The sequence below is a fragment of the Canis lupus genome, chromosome X, assembly GCF_048164855.1.
Source record: "Canis lupus baileyi chromosome X, mCanLup2.hap1, whole genome shotgun sequence".
Lineage (NCBI taxonomy): Eukaryota > Metazoa > Chordata > Mammalia > Carnivora > Canidae > Canis > Canis lupus.
In genome coordinates this window covers 50,021,120-50,044,373 of record NC_132876.1, presented here as the reverse complement: position 1 = coordinate 50,044,373, position 23,254 = coordinate 50,021,120, and the positions used below count along the sequence as shown (strand labels likewise).

The window sequence follows — 23,254 nt, the reverse complement described above, 5'->3', positions numbered from 1 at the left end:
AGTGAGAATGGGGAAAATTAACAAGGCAGGAAACAACAAATGTTGGAGAGGATGCGGAGAAAAGGGAACCCTCCTACACTGTTGGTGGGAATGTGAACTGGTGCAGCCACTCTGGAAAACTGTGTGGAGGTTCCTCAAACAGTTAAAAATATACCTGCCCTACGACCCAGCAATTGCACTGTTGGGGATTTACCCCAAAGATACAAATGCAATGAAACGCCGGGACACCTGCACCCCGATGTTTCTAGCAGCAATGGCCACTATAGCCAAACTGTGGAAGGAGCCTCGGTGTCCAACGAAAGATGAATGGATAAAGAAGATGTGGTTTATGTATACAATGGAATATTACTCAGCTATTAGAAATGACAAATACCCACCATTTGCTTCAACGTGGATGGAACTGGAGGGTATTATGCTGAGTGAAGTAAGTCAGTCGGAGAAGGACAAACATTATATGTTCTCATTCATTTGGGGAATATAAATAATAGTGAAAGGGAAAATAAGGGAAGGGAGAAGAAATGTGTGGGAAATATCAGAAAGGGAGACAGAACGTAAAGACTGCTAACTCTGGGAAACGAACTAGGGGTGGTAGAAGGGGAGGAGGGCGGGGGGGTGGGAGTGAATGGGTGACGGGCACTGGGTGTTATTCTGTATGTTAGTAAATTGAACACCAATAAAAAAAAATTGATTTGACTCCCTTTCTTGCGATATTTGCTTTATTTGGATGGTCTGCAACCTAACCTGCAATATCTCTGAGGCATGTCTGCATATTTTTACTCAAACTAATCACAGTCCAAACATGAAAAAAGAAGGTTTTATGCTTTGATGATGTTTTAGTTTTAGCCTCTTCAGTTCAACACATTTGCCCAGTGCAGCCCAATGATAGATAATGCTGGCTTCATGCTACTGACTTTTTGCCTCCCTCATAATTAACCAACACAAATGTTGTCCCACAAGTGATATGTTCTCCAGGCCCTTTACCAGTTTCTTAACCTTCTTTGAAGCTTACTGTCAGTGTGCTACTTGAAATAAGGCATTCAGAATTGAATATAATACTCCAATGTATCCAAGCAGCATAAAGTTCAGAGGGATTAATTCATCTCATAGTCAGGAAACTCTACTTCATTAATGAGGCCTAAGATTATATTTGTTTTAGCAGTTCATTTAACTTTAACTTCTTCCCTCACTACATTTCTATACTTCCCAAAGATTCCTTCCATTTGGCATTATCAGCTCCACTTCAGATTGACATTGGTTTGCAACTTCCAAAAAGACCACCAGATAGGCAAGGAGAGCCACTGCAGGAAGAGTAGATAAAAAAAAAAAACAACAGGTCTCCAAAACAAAAGGAAGTCCACTTCAAAGGAAAGGGAACAGGGGCATCTGGGTGGCTCAATGGTTGAGCATCTGCCTTCAGCTCAGGTCGTGATCCCAGAGTCTTGGGATCGAGTCTGGCATTGGGCTCCCCACAGGGAGCCTGCTTCTCCCTCTGCCTATGTCTCTGCCTCTGTGTGTGTGTCTCATGAATAAACAAATAAAATCTTAAAAAAAAAAAAGGAAAGGGAACAAGCCAGCTAACAGTGTTACCAATGCACCCAGATAGAGAGGACAGTTGGGGACTGCTAGAGATGGTGCTATGGAGAAGAATATCACAGCTGTGCCTATTGCACTCTTTGTAAACAACTAATTATTCCTGCTCACCAAAGTAACACCATATTATACATAAAGGCAGAAATCAGCATAAATAACCAAACTATTGTATACTTGAAGAATAAACTGAAAGGAAAAAAAAAAGGCGAAGCTAAACCGTATTCCACAGATGTCAATTTGAAAGTCATGCCTTCTTGGATCACTTTTCCCCTACCTAATCTTTTGCTCTTCTATCCCTCCCTGCACGAACCTCTCTGCATTATTAAGAGTTTGGTAAATATAGTCAATTATTCTAAAGATGCCAAAACTCTCATTTGAACTTGTTTCCCAGTTAATGTACCATAGCAAAGAATGAATAGCTATTATGAGAAACTAAAAATAAAAATGTTCCAGAGTCTGTAATTGGCTTGTCTTGTTGGACTTTTTAGGGAGCCAAAGTACCAGTTCCAGGCTATTAGCCCTTGGTTTATAGGAGAATAATATAATATATTTCCTCATTAAAATACTTTGCTCTCCATGGTTTAAAAATTAAATGGATGCATTTTATCCTACAATCTTTCATTTTAGGGGGTTTTGAAGCTTTGGAGGCACAATGAAAGGAGAAGAACAAATAGACACTCTGCTCTAAAAATCAGCTATTATCTTCATTAATGCTTTCCCTCCTTTTAAGTCAGTTTTCTAGCAGGCCCACAATTCACCACTTCAGTCATTTATTTGTTTTCCAGAAAAATATATCCATGTATGTCTGTGCATTTAAAATCAACTGCCAGTAATCTGCTGGGTTGGAAGCTAAAGGTACCTATATGCAATTATGGCAGACAGCTGAAATCACAAATTCATGGATCCCTAAGACACAACCTCAGCCAAGTGAGATTTATTTTGTAATCATGTTGCCATGGCCCTTCCCCTTATAATCCAATGAGACTAAATGCTGTCTGTGGTCTCTCTGTGGCTTTTATCCTAACAGAATGAGTATGTGTACCCTGTCCTCCATGCACGGTACATGTTAGTACCTTGTACTGCTTTTCATCACATTGATCATGATTGCAAGTCATTATCTGTGTAATATTTTTTTTACTGCCTGTCCCCTGCACTATATTCTGAGCTCCATAAACATAGAAGTAATGTCTGTTTTGTTCTTAAATGTGTGTATCCTGTGCCTGGTAGGATACAAAGGTAGGGAGGGTAGGCATTAATGAATGAATGAACTATCAGCCTGGCTGAAGAAGAGTCTGTGTGTGATGTGATAAGGAACATAATTAGATCCCACTGAAGCCTTACCTAACCATCCTACTTAAATTTGCACAATGTCTCCAATAATCACAATCCCCCTTTTCTGCTTTATTTTTCTCTATAGCACTTATCTTCCAAAATACCATGTTTCACTAATTCTTTTCTTAAAAAAAATACTTTATTTATTCATTAGAGACATAGAGAGAGAGACAGGGACACAGGCAGAGGGCGAAGCAGGTTCCCTGCTGGGAGCCCACTGCGGGACTCAATCCTGGGACCCCAGGATCACGCTGGAGCCAAAGGCAGACGCTCAACCACTAAACCACCCAGATGTCCCTCACTAATTCTTTTCATTATTTCTCTCCCCCTACTAGGGTGTTAACTCCATGATGGTAAAAATTTCCGTCTGTCTTGTTCACTGCTCTTCCTGGAACCATGGAAACAATACCTGACATGAGGTAGTTATTCAATCACTATTTGTTGAATGAATGTTTTTTTATGGACCAGACAAAGCTACATAAAATATTAAATACTACAAATACAGTACTAATTCTAAATTGTATAAGGGCACACCAGAAAAAAAATGGGCCTGGCATAGCCCTAAGGTATTCGGACTTGGTCCTGTTTCACTAGGGCAGGGTTACTCAGTGGACCCCAACCACCTTCATCTCCCATGTGTCCTGTGTAGCCTCCAATTGTCACCAAGCCACTTCACACAACACAAAGCCTTTCTTCCCTAACAGGGCAACTTCATGTAAAACAGAGAAGGAATCTACTTTTTCCTTTTTTTAAGATTTTATTTATTTATTCATGAAAGACACAGAGAGAGAGAGAGGCAGAGACATACGCAGAGGGAGAAGCAGGTTCCATGCAGTGAGCCCAACTCGGGACTTGATCCCGGGACCCAGCATCACACACTGAGCCAAAGGCAGACGCTCAACCACTGAGCCACCCAGGTGTTCCAGGAAGCTGCCTTTTCCTGATCATGACACCTCCCTGTGACATGGGAGGAAAGTTCTATGTACACTTCTAAGGTATTAGCCTACTCCCCTCTACTAAATGCTTTTTACCAGAATTGTCCCCAAACTGAAATTTTATGGGTAAGTCATATTACTAGTCCCTGACAGTTTTCAGTTGCCAAAGAGGCAGAGAAGCAAGAAAGAATGGGCATTCCTAGTCAATGGACCTTTTGAGTGTAGACAAGGTATCTGAAATTAGTAAAGTACTAGAAGCCTAGTAGCCTATCACTGTCCTGGGGAACTCTGTGCTAGGAGGTATGGAAGAAAGACTCTGGGTCAGAGAGACTTAGGTACATATCCTGATTATGTGTGACCTCAGAAAAATTACTTAGCCTTTACATACTTTAGTTTCTTCATCTGTAGAACTAGGATAATACCGTTTCCATTATCACTGGGCTGTTGTGAGGATTAAGTTAGCTAATATATGAAAAGCACTGACTGAGCCCAGGAACTGGCATACAGTTGGCGTCCGACTAATGTCCTCAGTCCCCTTCCCTCCTTGTATTCACTTCCCCTATTTTATGGAAGACACAGGGAAAAATCAATTTGCTATTCAAAATCATTATGAAAAGGCTTGAATTCTTTTTGCAAACGACAGTATCCTCTGAAAGGATAATCTCATTGAAAAAAGAAACAGTTTCATTTTTAACCTCTCCCTTTCTTTGCACTATAATAAAGAAAACATATTAATACACATAAATGCACAGAAAAGAAACTTGGTGGGGCACCTGGGTGGCTCAATTGGTTAAGCATCTGCCTTCAGCTCAGGTCATGATCCCAGGGTCCTAGGATGGAGCCACATATCAGGCTCTCTGCTCAGAGGGCAGTCTGCTTCCTACCCCTACCCTACTTGTGCTTCTGCTCTCTCTCTCTCTCTCTGAAATAAATAAAAAATCTAAAAAAGAAAAAAAGAAGAAACTTGGACTTTTAACCTTTGCCTTCTTTTTTTTTAAAGGGAAGATAAAGACAAAAAGCTCTTCAAAGCCAGCCCCTTTTTTCTTTCTTTGAAAAAAGAGCAAAAACGCCACCAAGCAATGTTACTTGGTCCCCAAGGCATTTTTTAAAAAGGTCCTCCAACAGAATTAAAACTTGGAAAACCTCAGAAGAGCAGAAACCTGGGTGAGGAAAACTCACAACTTCCTTGTGAGGGAAAAATAAGAAAAGAAAATTGATACAATGAGCAGGCTAGAGAGCAGGGCAAGAAAGTTGTAGCTGAGCAAAAACAAAGCAGGGCTCTGCGGAAAGTAGAAGCTGGGGGGATGGTCCCTTGGGAGCTCTCATAGGTGACTAAAAAGAAAGCAGCAGCCTTCAGAAACTATTTAGCTCCTCTTTTTAACTACATTTTTGTCAGTATGGCTTGTGCTTGCTGACTGTGAAACCCTCAAAAGTAGGAGTTTCTCTAGGGGAGAAGAACCCTGCAAAAGTCAGGGTTTCTCTAGGGGAGCCACCTTTGGAGGCTAGGTAGCGCTCACTGACTTCAAAAGTAGCTTTCTTAGAAGAGGGAGGCAAACTTTGTTTTAAACTTTACCTCTCCCCTTTTGAGAATGCTGAGGCAATACCCTGGGGAAAGGGGGCCAAACTAACAGTTATTAATTACTCTAATTAACCCAATTCATAAGACATATTTGTATGGCTGTCATGACAACTGCTTTGACTAACTTGCCAAGAATAGCTTAGCTGTCCATTCAAATAAATCCCTGATAATTACCAGTCTGGTTTACTGGGCTTCCGTGATAATAATAATTAGTGCTACTGTACAAAAGGTCACACTAAACAATTTATGAATGATGCATTTTGCATGGTGATTATGTGAGTCACAGGCATTGTACAGAATGTTCACCATTATGCTATTCATGTGAAAAAGAGTAGCTAGATTTGAGGCAGTGACTGACTCTATAGTCTTTATAGACTATAGTCAGCAACAGGGGAAAGTGGAAACCGTAGACGTGTAAGGAATAATAGAGTACATTGTAACTGACTATGTCTCTGAAACTGTAAGTTAGGATCACAAGTCTTGGATTCAAAAGAAGATGAAATATGGACTAGTTGAATTATGAAGGTAATATACTCTGGTAAGAGTGTTTGTGAGGGTAGGAGGATGCTGCATTACATATAGCAGGGGACAATGTTAGAGAATAATAACGTCTATATCCAGATGTGCATGTTAAGCCCTATGCAATAAGGACAAGCCTCAGAAAAGAAAAGAAAGAGCCCCCTGACAACTGGTGATGACCTTGGTCAAGTAAATAGGCAGGGCATTTCAATTGAAAGATCAACGTTTCATTATTCTAATGCAACAGTGTTACAGTCCATATGTTGGAATAGTAACACACTTTTGAAAAATGAATTCTGAATATTGCTGCCACAGTTGCAGGCCAGTAAAATCTCTCTACATTACACAATTAGAATAGGAAATACAGGGACCCCTGGGTGGCTCAGTGGTTGAGCATCTGCCTTCAGCTCAGGGCGTGATCCCGAGGTCCCGGGATCGAGTCCCATATCAGGTTCCCCGCAGGGAGCCTGCTTCTCCCTCTGCCTATGTCTGCCTCTCTCTGTGTGTCTCACATGAATAAATAAATAAAATCTTTTAAAAAAAGAATAGGAAATGCAGTTATCATTACTCTGGGTTTTAGAAACACTATGTATTTGACTAGTTTGAAAAGGCTGAGTACATTCCAAAAGTACTGGTCCTCTCACCTCTTTCTATTTTGCCTTAACTTTGGTTCTCTTCCATGGTACCTGGTGTGGCTCAGTGGTTGTGCATCTGCCTTCAGCTCAGGGCATGATCCCTGGGTCCTGGGAGGAGTCCCACATCAGGCTTCCTGCATGGAGCTTGCTTCTCCCTCTGCCTGTGTGTCTCTGCCTCTCTCTGTGTCTCTCATGAATGAAAAAATAAAATCTTTAAAAAAATGTTTGATTCTCTCCCTTCCAGATAGATATATATATCTAGATATAGGTAGGTAGGTAGGTAGATAGATAGATAGATAGATAGATAGATAGATAGATAGATAGATATAGGCAGGCACAATGTTTTGGTATTGAAGAAAAAAAGAACCAAATTCTTGGTTTTTATTCCATTCCTATATCAAATAATTTTATTTATTATCAAGGTCTTTTTTTCTAAACTACATGTCTTTTCAGATGACTATTTGTCATTCTAAGCTTCAGACTATGCTATAAGTACTGTTCACAGCCAATTAGAAATTTGGCATTAGTGAAGCGTTCTGGTTGAGCTGGCAGAAAGAGATACAAAACACATCCCTTTGTTGCCAGTAAACTTGGATCGTTTTTTTTTATGACAGCAAATATATAGAAGGTTCATTTATGGTGAGCAATCACTGAGATGCTACAATAAAGCCCTTGGAATGCTGCCTGGCACATGGTAAGTGTTCAAGGGATGAGAAGCTATGTGAAGAAGAAATTAGGCAATATTTACATTAATGTGAGACACAAGATTTGCCACCAAGTTGAGATTCTGGAGCATTAAGATCACAATTAGTAATGCCCCTTCTGTTGCTTATGGGAAGCCATGACTCACACTCCTTTGCATGACTTTTGGTTCCCTCCTTTCCAGGGATGAATAAAATTGCAAAATATTTTGATGTCAAAAGAAAAAAAAATTGAGGTAGATCCTTGTCTGCATGTAATGTCCATTCATGTAATAGAATAATCTACATATGAATTTTAATGACTTTATCCATGTCTAATGGGTATCTCTTAGAATCGCATATTAGAAATCATATGAAAGCAGGACTGTGTTAAAAGACACCAGAGATGGGGATCCCTGGGTGGCTCAGCGGTTTAGCGCCTGCCTTCGGCCCAGGGCATGATCCTGGAGTCCTGGGATCAAGTCCCACATCGGGCTCCCTGCATGGAGCCTGCTTCTCCCTCTGCCTGGGTCTCTGCCTCTCTCTCTCTCTCTCTCTCTCTCTCTCATTGATAAATAAATAAAATCTTGAAAAAAAAGACACCAGAGTTTTATCATAATTCTTCCAATAACCTGCAGTGGAACCTGGTAAAATGTCCATTTTCCACACAATTGTCTTTCCTTATTTTTTTTTTTCATTTTGGAACAGAGAGATGATAATAATGGCATTATAAGTAACAAGTTGCCTTCTAAGGTGTTTTAAGTATGCCAAACAATAAACTGTTACTAGGAAAGTAGTATAACCAACACTTAGCCTTCATGCACATAGTTCATCTTATACACTGCCCTTCCCTACCCCGACCCCAGCAGACTGTAAACTCCTTGAAGACGAGGAGTATCCCACACTCACATCTATAAACCCTGCAGGATCTAGCACCGACTCTGGCGTACAGGGAGGTGGAGGTGCCCCATATCACACAGCTGAATGGAACTGAACCTGTGAGCAGACATGGCTGGCTGGGGGACTGAAGTGTTCAGTCAGAGCTTGTGGAGAGCTACACATGTTAAGAAGAAGCAAATCTGCAAGTATGTAATTAACAACCCAATGACTGCAGATGAGAAAGAGAATTCAATACTACACAGCACGGAACACAACTTAACAAGCATCAACCCATGTAAGGGAACCTAATACGCTACATAATGGTGAAGAAAATCCTGCTAGGCAGTGAGGTATAAGGGAATCTAATCTTCTATGAATGGAAAGCAGCCTAATAGGGTTTGATGTGATTAGAAATCCAATATACTGGAGTAAAAGGAAACCTGATACAAAATAGTAGGGAAGAGGGAATAAGCACTGGTGATTAACCAGACTGGTCACTGGAAATTTCGTTTGTTCCAAAGACACAAAACTAACCCAGATAAGTATTCAGTCCAGGATTGCAAGTCTGTTGAGAAAGGGCAGAAATGACCTTGGCTATACAAACACTTATTTTTTAAGTTGTTCGTTTGTGCCACACAAAACCAAGGAGGAGCCTGGGCCTGACTCCCAATCTTGTTCCCATTGTACAGAAGCCATCCATGAGACAGCAAGCTGACAGTGCCACTTGCTCCATCAGAAACAATTACTGTGTTAAATGTCCTTTGTGTTTATAGTATTAGCACTTTGCTGGCATGGGAAGTACGAACACTGCTACTAGGTTCACCAATTAACATGCAATCTACTCATGTGGATCTCTGAAATGGAGGGGGGAGGGCTTCCTTGAGCCCCAAAGGGAAAAGCTGGAAAGCATTTTATTGGGAAATCACTCTGCTTTCTAAATAACCTGTTCTTTGGTACAGCTTTTTTCCATACTTGCTAGCAGTAAGGAAATTTTCATGAAAAATGGCCTTCTGGAGCCATCACTATTATTTATGAGGAATGTTAACTGTGGCTGATGCTTTACAACAGGCAGAATATGCTAAACCTTGCCTGTTCCTCATGTGTAGTTATCATTATGACTAGTTGGTTATAAAGTGCCCTGTATTTATATTAACGTGCTAGCAGTATAACTACCACCAGCTGAGCAATTCTCTGTGGCACCAGAATTGTTTGAGCAAACCAGAACAAAAGTCAGGTTAAGATATCAGGAGATTGGCACTAAGGGCAGACAAATGTGAAGTTGGTGGGGTTTGTCAGAAGACCATACTAAACTGCACACCTCCTCACTCCCTGCAGCTGGGTCCTGGTCATCTTTTCTGATTATGTCATTAACACAAACAAGTCTCCACTTGCATCAGCACTGCCATGCCAAGAGCTTACACTAGCTTTCCTCTGCCTCTCACACATCAGGCACAGAACTGTCACAGACATATGCAGATTGCTCTGTAAGACCAGTGATGTTGTAGGCAGACAGGCCACAGCTGGATTCTCTGACCTTGGGCAGAGTGAACAGAGCACACAGTTAAGAGGAGACAATCCTCTTTGGACTTCAGCAAGGAGCAAATTCAATAAAGAAGTCAAATTGGGGAAGATAAATCTCCCCCTGGCCACATCATCCTCATTATCAGGACATGTCAAGAAGCAGGGCAGCTGCTATGAGGACAACGGCCCAGAGAAAGCAAAAAAGAAGAGCCCAGACAGTCTATCTTGCTATTGGCAAAATGAGTCCTTCCCAAACGAGTTACGCACGGTACTAGCAACTCTGTGATCACAGCCTCTCTCTCTCTCTCTCTCTCTCTCTCTCACACACACACACACACACACACACACACACACACACACACACACACTTTCCTCCCAGATCTCAAGAACACAATCCATTTCTATTTTTCATCTAGACGGTAGCTTTTGCCCACCTTTTAAAAATAGGTGGGGAATGGTTTCCCTTGATACAAATATTACAGAGAGTAAAGGCCAAGATGCACCTCTGTCTCTGGGAAATATAAAGATGAAGAGAGAAAGACAATGAAATTTCTGTGGCCAGAGGAATAAAGGCTGGATTTTGGTGCATTCGTGCGCCCTCTGCTGACTATCAACCAGAACTTCACAGGGAAAAAAATGGAGCAGAAAGGGAAGAGGGAAAAAGAAGCTGAGACTGCAAACAGGAAATAGGGAAGGAATGAGTCCTTTCTTCTCTGAGGCCTGCTGTCTGTTTATCTAGAGGAACTAGGAAGAGGAAAAAAATCTTGTCTTCTTCTCTATCAAAAGCAGCCAAGAAAGAAGATAAAAATCATAAATATTGCCTTGAAACTACTGATTTGCCCACATCGTGAATGTGACTAGTTATGCCTTGCATGTGCCATAAACACCATCTTACAGAGCTCATCTGCATACCACCCACTATCATGTGTGGGTGCTGCGTGGCCACAAAAGGCCCTCGAGCAGACACTGTAAGAATGCACTTAAGTCATAAACCATCCATCTGAAGCCGGCTGCAGGCTGCTTCTTTCTTTACTTTGAAATCAGTTCTTTTCATGGCTGCTTTTCTTTTTAAAAAATTTTTTTTATTTATTCATGAGAGACACAGAGAGAGCGTCAGAGACACAGGCAGAGGGAGAAGCAGTCTCCATGCAGGAAGCCCGATGTTTGGACTCAATCCTGGGACTCCAGGATCATGCCCTGAGCTGAAGGCAGACGGGCTTAACCGCTGAGCCACCCAGGTGTCCCTCATGGCTGCTTTTCTGAAATGAATTTGCTCTCTGCTGAATTCACAGTAGACTCTGAACTACCACCACTACCCTCTTACCTCAGCCCCTTCCACTTTTCTAACCAATGCCTGGGTTCAGAACTTCAGTGCTCAGATTCTAACCACCTGGGGGGAGGGAGGAAGGTCTCCCTGAGATTAGGCCAATAGTTTAACTTCAGATCCATACCTTACCAGCCACACAGCATGTGAGGTTTTTCCACTTGCCCACCTGCTCTGATGCCACTGGTACTCTCACTATGGCTCCACCAAGTTCCTTCCTACTTAGGGTCTTCACACATGCTACTCCTCAGCTCTCAACCATGACCCCATCCCACAGCTTTTTGCATCACTGACTCTGGCTCACCCTTCAAGTGTCAACCCAAGTAAGACTTCCACAATTCCCTAGACTAGATCACGTTGCCCCTTTTGTGTCTTGTATAACGGTCTTATTTCACAAGACTGTAATTTTATTTTATTTTTTTTAATTTATTTTTTATTGGTGTTCAATTTACTAACATACAGAATAACCCCCAGTGCCCGTCACCCATTCACTCCCACCCCCCGCCCTCCTCCCCTTCTACCACCCCTAGTTCGTTTCCCAGAGTTAGCAAAGACTGTAATTTTATATTAGGGTTTTGTCTCCCCACTCCATGGAGGTAGGGACTATGTCCCTTTTGTTCACCATTATTTAACCAGCATCTAGAATACCAAGACACCGCGAAGAAAAAGTATATAATGAAATAAGTTAATATCCATACCAAAACAAGTTAAAATATTCAACAAAAGAGTTTGCTAATATTGGCAGAAGCCTGAAGAAAGCATTATGGAACACATCCCCAAAGTCTCTGTTCTTTAGATTTTATTCCTCTCAAACACCCAGATATACTTAGTTATTTCAAGAAACGCTGGCAAAAATCTTATGCCACAGCCTTTCTGCTTCAATCACCTTTAATTCCGTTTTCAAATTCCAAATCAAAACCCTATTCCCTGCCACAACTTACACAGCAAGTGCTTATGCTATGTTTATTATTATGTTAATTTTGTAAACCCAGGAGTCGATAAAACATTATATTGATAACATAATTTCATTGTATTCTGCAAACAGGCCATCACCTGATACTGAACCAATTAGTATTGCACTCTATGCATTCTCATTTGATCTAATAGTGACATACAGTATTTACAAAGTCCATTATTCAGCAATAAAAAGGCCCAGAATTATTTGATCCATGTCTGACTTTTCAGATTCTAAGCAATCTTTTTTTCTCACTTTGAAATATTATCTATAAGGCCTTTTACCAAACTGCATTCTGTGTGCAATATATAAGGTCCATGGCCAAAGATAGATGTTATTTTAAAATTCCTCTTCCTACTAATAGGTGAGTAGACATGACCTACTACCTAGTCTGCAAATTTTTAACATTGGTAGGAAAATGCCAAAAGGTCTTAGCTTAGCGAAATTTCACATATGTGAATTAAAGATGAGTTAATGCAATCCACCAACAGAGACATTTTAAAATCTTCGGTATGGCATACATCTGCCATGACAAAGGACAGCAAAACCTGACAAAATGAAACCAGCTAAGATCAGTGAGTGATATGTATCCAAGCTTCTTGTGGTCATTGAAAATAGATTTTTTTAATCCTGCTGCTCAGTGATAGAGAAATTAAATTTCACTAGGGGTTAGTGCTCATTTGATTTCACATGAAGGGAAATTTTCTCCCCTTGGTTCTTTACTTGCACCAAGGGAAACTACATCCCATAGAAGGTTTTAGGTAGACTGTCAAGGTTACGAGGCTCAATGTATTATGATACACTTCTCTCTGCTACATTGTTATCAATCACTGAATTACCTTCCACCTGAACAAGAAAGCGAGAACAAAGGGGAGAATCTGTTTCATGCACGGAACCCTTATAAAATTGCTTTCAGAGGAACTGTCCACCTGAAACGAATCATTAAATAAGCTTTGTATTTTGCACATTTCACCATGGTTAAGATGATGTAATATGGGCAATTACACACAAGCAACTCGAAACTTGTCGTCCAAAATAGCTACAGCACAGCTGAGGTTTACTCTGGGTCTGGGGTTTATAGCAAAGCAACAACCTTCCCTGCTCACAAAAGCACAAAAGCTGCTACAAATTCAAAGAAAACCCTGAGCTGCAGTTGGGTATCATTTTAATTGTACGTGCATGGATTATAAGTGTATAAGCTAAAAGCAGGGGTCGGGGGGATCAGCTTGTACTTAAATGAACACAGAGTGATTGGTACTCAACTGCTAACTCTATAGGGAACAATATCTAGTCATTAAAAAAAAACCTGATTAGGAAATAGTGGCACCCAGATACCTATTATTTTGTTGGCAGCAATGACTCACAGTGAGACCACACTTGCCACGATTCATGCATTTCATTCAGGTTAAATATCATAATAGAGAATCAAGTTTTTGTTCTCCCTTCCTACCTCTCACCAGCCTCGTGGCACTTCCCTAAAACCCCCCAAAGTATAAATTGGTCCCCAAGTGGCAAAAGTGGAATTGGAGCCTTTGCCCTAGGCCATTACATTCCATCCCAAAATTGGAAAAAAAAAAAAAAAAGAAAACAGAAAAGAGTGTAGGGGCACCTGGGTGGCTCAGTGGTTGAGCCTCTGCCTTTGGCTCAGGTCGGGATCCTGGGGTCCTGGGATCAAATCCTGCATCAAGCCTGCTTCTCCCTCTGCCTCTCTATCTGTGTCTCTCATGAATAAATAAATAAAATCCAGAAAAGAAAGAAAAAAAGAAAGAAAGAAAGAAAGAAAGAAAGAAAGAAAGAAAGAAAGAAAGAAAGAAAGAAGAAAGAAAGAAAGAAAGAAAGAAAGAAAGAAAGAAAGAAAGAAAGAAAGAAAGAAAGAAAGGAATCCCTAAATAAAAGACACCAACAACAGGTTTCCTGGGTAGAAGGAAGGCATGTATGGGACAGAGCACTGTCCTAGGAAACTGAGCTCAAAAGTTCCTCACCATGAACTGGCTATTTAAAATTCATTTGTAAGTCACTTGCATGAAAGAAAGGAGAAAAAGCAGTGGCCCTGAAACAGAGCCCAGGTCTGCGGAAGCAGCAGGTCATAGGAGAAGAAAGGCTTGGGGCTGTATTTATTAAAGTGTAGGTCACAACCCTAAGCCAGTGGTCCATGAAATTGCCATCTCCAGAGCTTCCTAGCTAATGGAGATGCCCAGCACAGAGTCATGAAGGAGAAAGGTTGAAAATGTCAGTTAAGGCCTAAATTGATATCCACTGACTCTAGAAAGAAAACACAAAGGATAACATCAGAGAAGGACTTTCTGCTCTCTTGCTGGCTTGCTCTCTCTAGCCAACTCTGATTTATGTAGGACCTCATCCCATTTCACAACTGAACTATGGATGAGTATCATAATAAAGGACAATGAGCAACCTAGGAGGAACCACTAATAAAAAGAATAAATGTTGTCCTGTAAAAAGGCCTTCATGCAATGTGGCAGTATACAAAATCAATGCCCAGGAATCAGTGGCATTTCTATATACTAACAATGAGACTGAAGAAAGAGAAATTAAGGAGTCAATCTCATTTACAATTGCACCCAAAAGCAGAAGATACCTAGGAATAAACCTAACCAAAGATGTAAAGGATCTATACCCTCAAAACTATAGAACACTTCTGAAAGAAATGGAGGAAGACACAAAGAGATGGAAAAATATTCCATGTTCATAGATTGGAAAAATTAATATTGTGACAATGTCTATGCTACCCAGGGCAATTTACACGTTCAGTGCAATCCCTATCAAAATACCATAGACTTTCTTCAGAGAGTTGGAACAAATTATCTTAAGATTTGTGTGGAATCAGAAAAGACCTTGATTAGCCAGGGGAATATTGAAAAAGAAAACCAGAGCCGGGGGCATCACAAGGCCAGATTTCAAGTTGTACTACAAAGCTGTGATCAAGACAGTGCGGTACTGGCACAAAAACAGACACATAGATAAATGGAACAGAATAGAGAACCCAGAAATGGCCCCTCAACTCTGTGGTCAACTGATATTCAACAAAGCAGGAAAGACTATCCACTGGAAAAAGGACAGTCTCTTCAATAAATGGTGCTGGGAAAATTGGGCAGTGACGTGTAGAAGAATGCAACTAGACCATTCTCTTACACCATACACAAAGATAAACTCAAAATGGATAAAAGATCTAAATGTGAGACAAGAATCAATCAAAATCCTAGAGGAGAACACAGGCAACACCCCTTTTGGAACCTGGCCACAGCAACTTCTTGCAAGATACATCTATGAAGGCAAGAGAAACAAAAACAAAAATGAAGTATTGGGATTTAATCAAGATTAAAAGCTTCTGCACAGCGAAGGAAACAGTCAACAAAACTAAAAGACAACCTACAGAATGGGAGAAGATATGTGCAAATGACATATCAGATAAAGGGCTAGTATCCAAGATCTATAATGAACTTATTAAACTCAACAGCAAAGAAACAAACAATCCAATCATGAAATGGGCAAAAGACATGAACAGACAGAAATGTCACCAAAGAAGACATACACATGACCCACAAGCACATGAGAAAATGCTCCACATCACTGGCCATCAGGGAAATACAAATCAAAACCACAATGAGACCCACCTCACACCAGTGAGAATGAGGAAAATTAACAAGACCGGAAACAACAAATGTTGGAGAGGATGTGGAGAAGGGGCAACGCTCTTGCACTGTTGGTGGGAATGTGAACTGGCACAGCCACTCTGGAAAACTGTGTGGAGGTTCCTCAAAGAGTTAAAAATAGATCGTAGGGCTGGGCCCTACGACCCAGCAATTGCACTGCTGGGGATTTACCCCAAAGATACAGATGCAGTGAAAAGCCAAGACACCGGCACCCCAATGTTTATAGCAGCAATGTCCATAATAGCCAAACTGTGGAAGGAGCCTCGGTGTCCACCAGAAGATGAATAGATAAAGATGATGTGGTCTATATATACAATGGAATATTACTCAGCCATTAGAAATGATGAATACCCACCATTTGCTTTGACGTGGATGGAACTGGAGGGTATTATGCTGAGTGAAATAAGTCAATCGGAGAAAGACAATCATTATATGCTTTCACTCATATATGGAATATGAAAAATAGTGAAAGGGATTTTAAGGGAAAGGAGAGAAAATGAGTGGGAAAAATTAGAGAGGGTGACAAAACAAGAGACACTCCTAACTCTGGAAAATGGACAAGAGGTAGTGGAAGGGGCGGTGGGTGGGGAGATGGGGTGACTGGGTGATGGGCACTGAGGGGGGCATTTGACAGGATGAACACTGGGTGTTATATGTTGGGAAATCGAACTCCAATAAAAAAAAGATATGTTAAAAAAATGAGACCCAATGAATCCTTTGATAGAATCCTATGTGTTTGAATGAAAAAGGCTATGTATTCTGGAGCCATTCTGGAGCACGATGGGATAGCCTGCCTGTATATGAAGCCTGTGAATGGAGGAAAATCAGATACTGATGATCTCATTTGAGGCCCTGCTTCAAGCCTTACAGCTTGACTTCTCAGATATGTGAGCCAGTAAATTACCTGTTTATTTAAACTTGTTTGGGTTGTGGGATGCCTGGGTGGCTCAGCAGTTGAGCATCTGCTGGGCATGATCCTGGGGTCCTAGAATCGAGTCCCACATCGAGCTCCTTTCTGGGAGCCTGCTTCTCCCTCTGTCTGTATCTCTGCCTCTCTCTCTCTCTCTCTCTCTGTCTATCATAAATAAATATACAAAATCTTTAAAAAATAATAAATTACATAAATAAAAAGGAATTCGTGAACTAAAAGCAAAAAATTATGCTGGGGTAGAATTTACTTGTAACAATTAAATAGAGGCAAATGGAAGTTTTCCTTCATTTCAAAATTGCTTGTGATGCCTGGATGGCTCAGCCATTGAGCCTCTGCCTTTGGCTCAGAGCAGGATCTGGGGGTCCCCGGATTGAGTCCCGCATTGGGATCCCTATGGGGAGCCTGCTTCTCCCTCTGCTTATGTCTCTCTCTTTCTATGTCTCTCATGAATAAATGAAATATTTTTTAAAAACTTGGATTGTGTTGCCCCCCACCCCGTACTCTGTTAAGGGAGAAGAGAATCTGTTTTCTTCCAAATTAGGAGTACAGTTTCTATGTCTTCCTTGGCATAAAGAGATGATAATAATTAACAGCTACTTAATATTTGGTTTTTTAAAAGATTTTATTTACTTATTTACTCATGAGAGACACTGAGAGAGAGGCAGAGACATAGGCAGAGGGAGAAGCAGGATCTCTGCGGGGAGCTCAATTCAGCACTTGAGCCCAGGACCTGGGGATCACGCCCTGAGCTGAAGGGAGAGTTCAACCACTAAGCCACCCAGGTATCCCTACTTAATATTTGTTGAAGGCTTATTTTGTGTCAGGTGCTTTATTTTTTTTTTTTTTTTTAAAGATTTTATTTATTTATTCATGATAGTCACAGAGAGAGAGAGAGAGGCTCAGAGACACAGGCAGAGGGAGAAGCAGGCTCCGTGCACCGGGAGCCCGACGTGGGATTCGATCCCGGGTCTCCAGGATCGCGCCCTGGGCCAAAGGCAGGCGCCAAACCGCTGCGCCACCCAGGGATCCCAGGTGCTTTAATACATTGAATCTTCACAAAACTCTATGAGGTGGGTACTATTACTTTCATTTTTAAATGACGAAGCTGAAGCACAGAGAAAAACTTCCCTAAATCACTCTGCTAAAGACTAGGGTACTCAGAATTCTAAGACAGTCTGCATCCAGAATCCAAGGTCTTACCAGTGTGTCCTTTCTATTCCCAGCTGGATAACTCCAAGTCCTTCCTTTTCCCAGAGCACCCAAGTGAAAAGCATTGTCTAAGGAAACAAGAAGGGATGACATTCAAAATATAGCTGCAGATGTTAAGAGCTCTCCTACATACTCGATCAGCATCATCCATTTAGAAAATGTAATGGAAAAAGAGCCCAGTTAAAATAACGGCAACTTCTTGAAAGATACATCTATGAAGGCAAAAAACAACAACAACAAAAAAAAACCAAAAGCAAAAATGAACTATTGGGACTTAATCAAGATAAAAAGCTTCTGCACAGCAAAAGAAACAGTCAACATAACTAAAAGACAACCTACAGAATGGGAGAAGATATGTGCAAATGGCATATCAGATAAAGCGTTAGTATCCAAGATCTATAAAGAGTTTATTAAACTCAACACCCAAGAAACAAAAAAATCCAATCATGAAATGGGCAAAGGACATGAACAGAAATTTTACCAAAGAAGACCTACACATGGCCAACAAGCACATGAGAAAATGCTCCGCATCACTTGCCATTGGGGAAATATAAATCAAAACCACAATGAGATACCACCTCACACCAGTGAGAATGGTGAAAATTAACAAGACAGGAAACAACAAATGCCGGAGAGGATGTGGAGAAGGGGGAACCCCCTTGCTCTGTTGGTGGAAATGCAAACTGGCACAGCCACTCTGAAAAACTGTGTGGAGGTTCCTCAAAAAGTTAAAAATAAAACTATGACCCAGCAATTGCACTGATGGGTATTTACCCCAAAGATACAGATACAGTGAAACACCGGGACACCTGTACCTGAATGTTCATAGGAGCAATGTCCACAACAACCAAACTGTGGAAGGGACAACGATGTCCTTCAACAGATGAATGGACAAAGAAGATGTGGCCTATATATACAATGGAATATTACTCAGCCATCAGAAGAGACGAATAACCACTATTTGCTTCGACGTAGATGGAACTGGAGGGCATTATGCTAAGTGAAGTAAGTCAATCAGAGAAGGACAATCATCATATGGTTTCACTCATATGGGGAATATAAGAAATAGTGAAAAGGATTATAAGGGAAAGGAGGGGAATTGAGTGGGAAAAATTAGAGAAGGAGACAAACCATGAGAGACTCCTAACTCTGGGAAATGAACAAAGGAAGGGGAGGTGGGAGGGGGTTGGGGTAACCGGGTGATGGGCACTGAGGAGGGCACTTGATGGAATGAGCACTGGGTGTTATACTGTATGTTGGCAAATCAAACTTCAATGAAAAAAATAAAAATAAATAAAATAATAGCAAAACTATGAAATAGCTGGGAATAAGGTTAACAAAAAATGTAAGGAGAACTATATGAATTTACTAATGATATTAGAATGAAAGTGACTAAAATGGAAAGATGCCACATTCCTAGATAAAAAGGCGAAATATTATATACATGTTAATCCTTCCTAAATTTGTTTATCGGTTTGGCAGATTTCCAGTTAAAATCCCAACATTTCGGGGGTGGGGGGTGCTTGGGTGGCATTTGACTGTTGATCTCAGCTCAGGTCTTGATCTCAGGGTCGTGAGTTCAAGCTCTGCATTAGGCTCCATGCTGGGTGTGGAGCCTACTTTTAAAAAATAAATAAATAAATCCCAACATTTTTAAACCTTAACATGATCCCAAAGCTTATCTAAAAGAATACAGAAAAACTTTTTGTGAAAAGACAAAGGATAAAGAGAAACTAACCCTACCATCTATTAAAATCTATTATAAACCAGTAATGATTAAATCAGTGTGGTATTGGTAAAGAAGTAGACAAACAGATCAGTGGGAAAAAATAGTTTGGTCATGAAAAAAGAATGAAATCTTGCCATTTGCAACGATGTGGGTGGAGCTAGAGGGTATTCTGCTATTTGAAATGTCAGTCAGAGAAAGACAAATACCATGTGATATCACTCATATGTGGAATTTAAGAAACAAAACAGATCAGCACAGGGGAAGGGAAGGAAAAATAAAATAAGATAAAACAGAGAAGGCAAACCATTGAGACTCTTAACTCTAAGGAACAAACTGAGGGTTGCTGGAGGGGAGGTGGGTGGGGGTATGTGGTAACTGGATGATGGGCATTAAGGATGGCATTTGATGTAATGAACACTGGGTGTTATATGCAACTGATGAATCACTGAACTCTACATCTGAAATTAATGATGTTAACTAAATTGAATTTAAATAAAAAATGAAAATTAAAAAGAATAGCTTGGGAAAGAGTATATCCTAGTGTATATAAAAACTTCATGTATATAAAAACTTCATGATGTTTTTAAGAAGCACCAGAAGGGTGCCTGGGTGGCTCGGTCAGTTAAGCATCTGACTCTTGAGCTCAGCTCAAGGTCTTGATCCTCAGGGCCATGAGTTCAAGCCCCACATTGGGCTCCACACTGGGCACGGAGCCTACTTTAAAAAAAGTAAGGAGCACCTGGGTGGCTCAGTTGTTTGAGCAACTGACTCTTCATTTTGGCCCAGGTCAGGCTCCAGGCTCAGCATGGTGTCTCTCTATGCCCCTCCCCCAACTCATGTGCACATGCATGTGCTGTCTCTCTAAATAAATAAAGATCTTTAAAAAAAGGCACTAGAAAGCAGTGAGGAAAGAAGAGAAATAAACAATAAATGATACTAAATCAGCCAACTAACCATCTAGAAAAATATTTTTTACATTGTCACTTCTAATAATATGCCAAAATAAATTCCTAAGGAATTAAAAACACAATAAAAAATTCATAGGGAGAAAGCATTCACGGATTATAAAGTACTAAACTCACAAAAGCAATTTTTTCAGTACTTTGAATAATAAAGATATTTTTACAACCCTAAAAAAAGATTCATAAGGATACTGGAAAAATGTGAAATACATAAATATGTATATATACATATAAATAATTTTTAAATTTTTGTATATGATTCCTTCCACAACACTCTGTAAAAAATAAGCATAAACTGAATTAAAAGTCATACAACACACTGAAAAAATTCTTTTCAACAAAAGGAGATTTTTTTTTCAAAACAGGTTTAAACTAAAGTTAGATAACCCATTTTCATCTATGGAACTAATAATTCTCCCTCCCACTCTTGTTCCCTATCCTCTCATTGGCCACTTTCCCAACAGGTATACATTCCAATTATTTTGTGTATTCTTTCATACAATTTCATGCATATATAAACCAATAAAATATGTATTCTCTCTTCTCCCCTTTTTCATCTGAATGATACTATGCCTACATATTTTTCTGAATCTTCTCCTTGTTTAGTTACCAATATATTTAGAGATTATTCCATATCAAGATATGAAACATTCATTTTTTAAATATTATATTCATTTTTAAAAATGACATACACGTTGTTTTCACTTTTGTCATATCAAATAATACATCAGTGAATAACCTTGTATTTACATCATTCTGTACATGGTCAAACATATCTATAGGATGAATACCCTAAAAATGGAATTGCTGTGTCAAATCGCATATGCATCCACAGTTTTGAAGGACATTATTCAATTTCCCTCCATGGGGCCGGTACCAATTTATATACCCACAAACAATATATGAGACTGCTCGTTTCCCTATGGCTTCACCAGACTATACTTAAAATTATAATAATGCTTTGTGAATACAGCGAAATGGGCTGTTATACACTGTTGGTAGAACTGCACATCGGTACTTTTTTAAGGAAAATATATATCAGAAGTCTTAAAACATGTAAACCTTCAGATAAAACAATTAAACTTCTAGAGAATTTTTTCTAACGTAACAATCAGAGATCACAATGAGATTTATGTATAAGGATATCACAGGATATTATAATAGGACAAAATTTAAAGAACTTAAAAGGTGAACATTAGATATTGAGTAAAATAAATTTTATCCATAGAACAAAATACAATTCAATCACCAAAAAACAGATGGCTTAGGGAGATTTTCTAATGATACAAAAAAACTCTTATGATGCAAAATAAAGATGGGAAAAGAAACAATTATCCCAAATAAAGTGATCCTTAAAACAGCAAAAATATGAATGCTTTTTCATTAATTCAATAACTTTTATTGGCATTTTTGTTGTGTCAGGCACATAAAAAAAGTTAATGATGGTTGTCCTTGAGTGGGAGAATTATGGATGACTTTCCAACTTCTTGAAATATTTCTGCCCTTTTCCATTTTTTTCACAGTGGAAACAAACTGATTTTATAATAAGTAATCAATGAAAACAATAATAAAAGATAATAGGACCCAGCCTACTTTTCCTCCGTAGAGCAACAGGTTTCTTAATAATTCTAAAGTAAAAGTCAGATAGTATACTGCATTCAAACAATCAGGACATTTACAGACATGTCTTCAAAGATGATCATCACTTGTTGCAAGGGGCTTTTGGGTATCTGTATCTCCCTAGGTGGCTCAGTCTCCCTCATAATGGCACTAGTAAACAAGAACATCTCAGCCACAACATCAATTCTGTTCTTGGATCCTAAGCAACAGCAGTCATGGAAAGTGGAGGTAGGGAGAACACCAAGGTCTTTAGGCCGATTCAGGGCCCATAAACAAGTTCAGAATCAGACCTTTGCATACATCCTACACAGCACGATGTGTTTAATAGGGCCTTCCTCGGAGCCTTGACTGTCAACTGCCAATAGGATCAGAATTCAATAAACAAAATTCCTTGTTTTTAATCTTCTTATCACCTTCTGCAGTTTTATCCTCATTTAAGTGGTGATACGAATTTGCATAGCATTACAATTTATTTTCTTCAGCCTAAACACTCTGTCACACTAACTTCTTTCAAATTCTGGCTTAAAATCAATTAAATATTTTATTTTCCTGAAAATTCTTTTTCTATTCCAAACAATGTCCTCTTTAAGCTACATACAAAGGGACAATGTGAATCTTAAGTTGCTTCATAACCAAGTTGTAAGCATTCTCAGTATATCTTTAAATGAGGAATTTTACATTAAAGAACTAAGAAAATAGAGAATTTGGGAAGAAGGTAGTGGTGTTTTCCTTAATTTCCCTTAATTGTGAGTCCCTTCTTCTTGTGCTCCCACACACAAAAGCAGCAGGTATTTATTTTTATCAAATACTCCACATTATAACATGAAAAACATATCCTTTGAACTGAAACTCAATTTAGTTAAATGATTACACATATAAGAAATACAATCCAACCAAAGGCCATGATCTCCATTTATTTATCCAAGGGATGGACTACAGAATCAGGCCACAGATGTTTTCCTATAGCAGACAAACACTTCTACAATCAAGATGACATTGTACAGATGACATTCTCTTCGATTAGCTATGGAGTGGGGGTGAAGCATCTGTTTGTTTTTTAATACATATCTTCTTTGCAATATCTAAATAGTTCTGGTATCTACACAGGGCCACTGAATAAACAATTTTGTATTTAAGTGCAATATTTACTATATGAGAAGTTTATACAGCCATCAATTAAAGA

General features: G+C 39.7%; 1 protein-coding gene across 2 annotated transcripts in view; it reads right to left on the bottom strand.

Moving 5' to 3' along the window:
• PCDH19 (protocadherin 19) overlaps positions 1-23,254 on the bottom strand; it is a 139,423-nt gene that overhangs the window by 94,959 nt on the left and 21,210 nt on the right. The gene's annotated exons all lie outside the window — the stretch shown is intronic.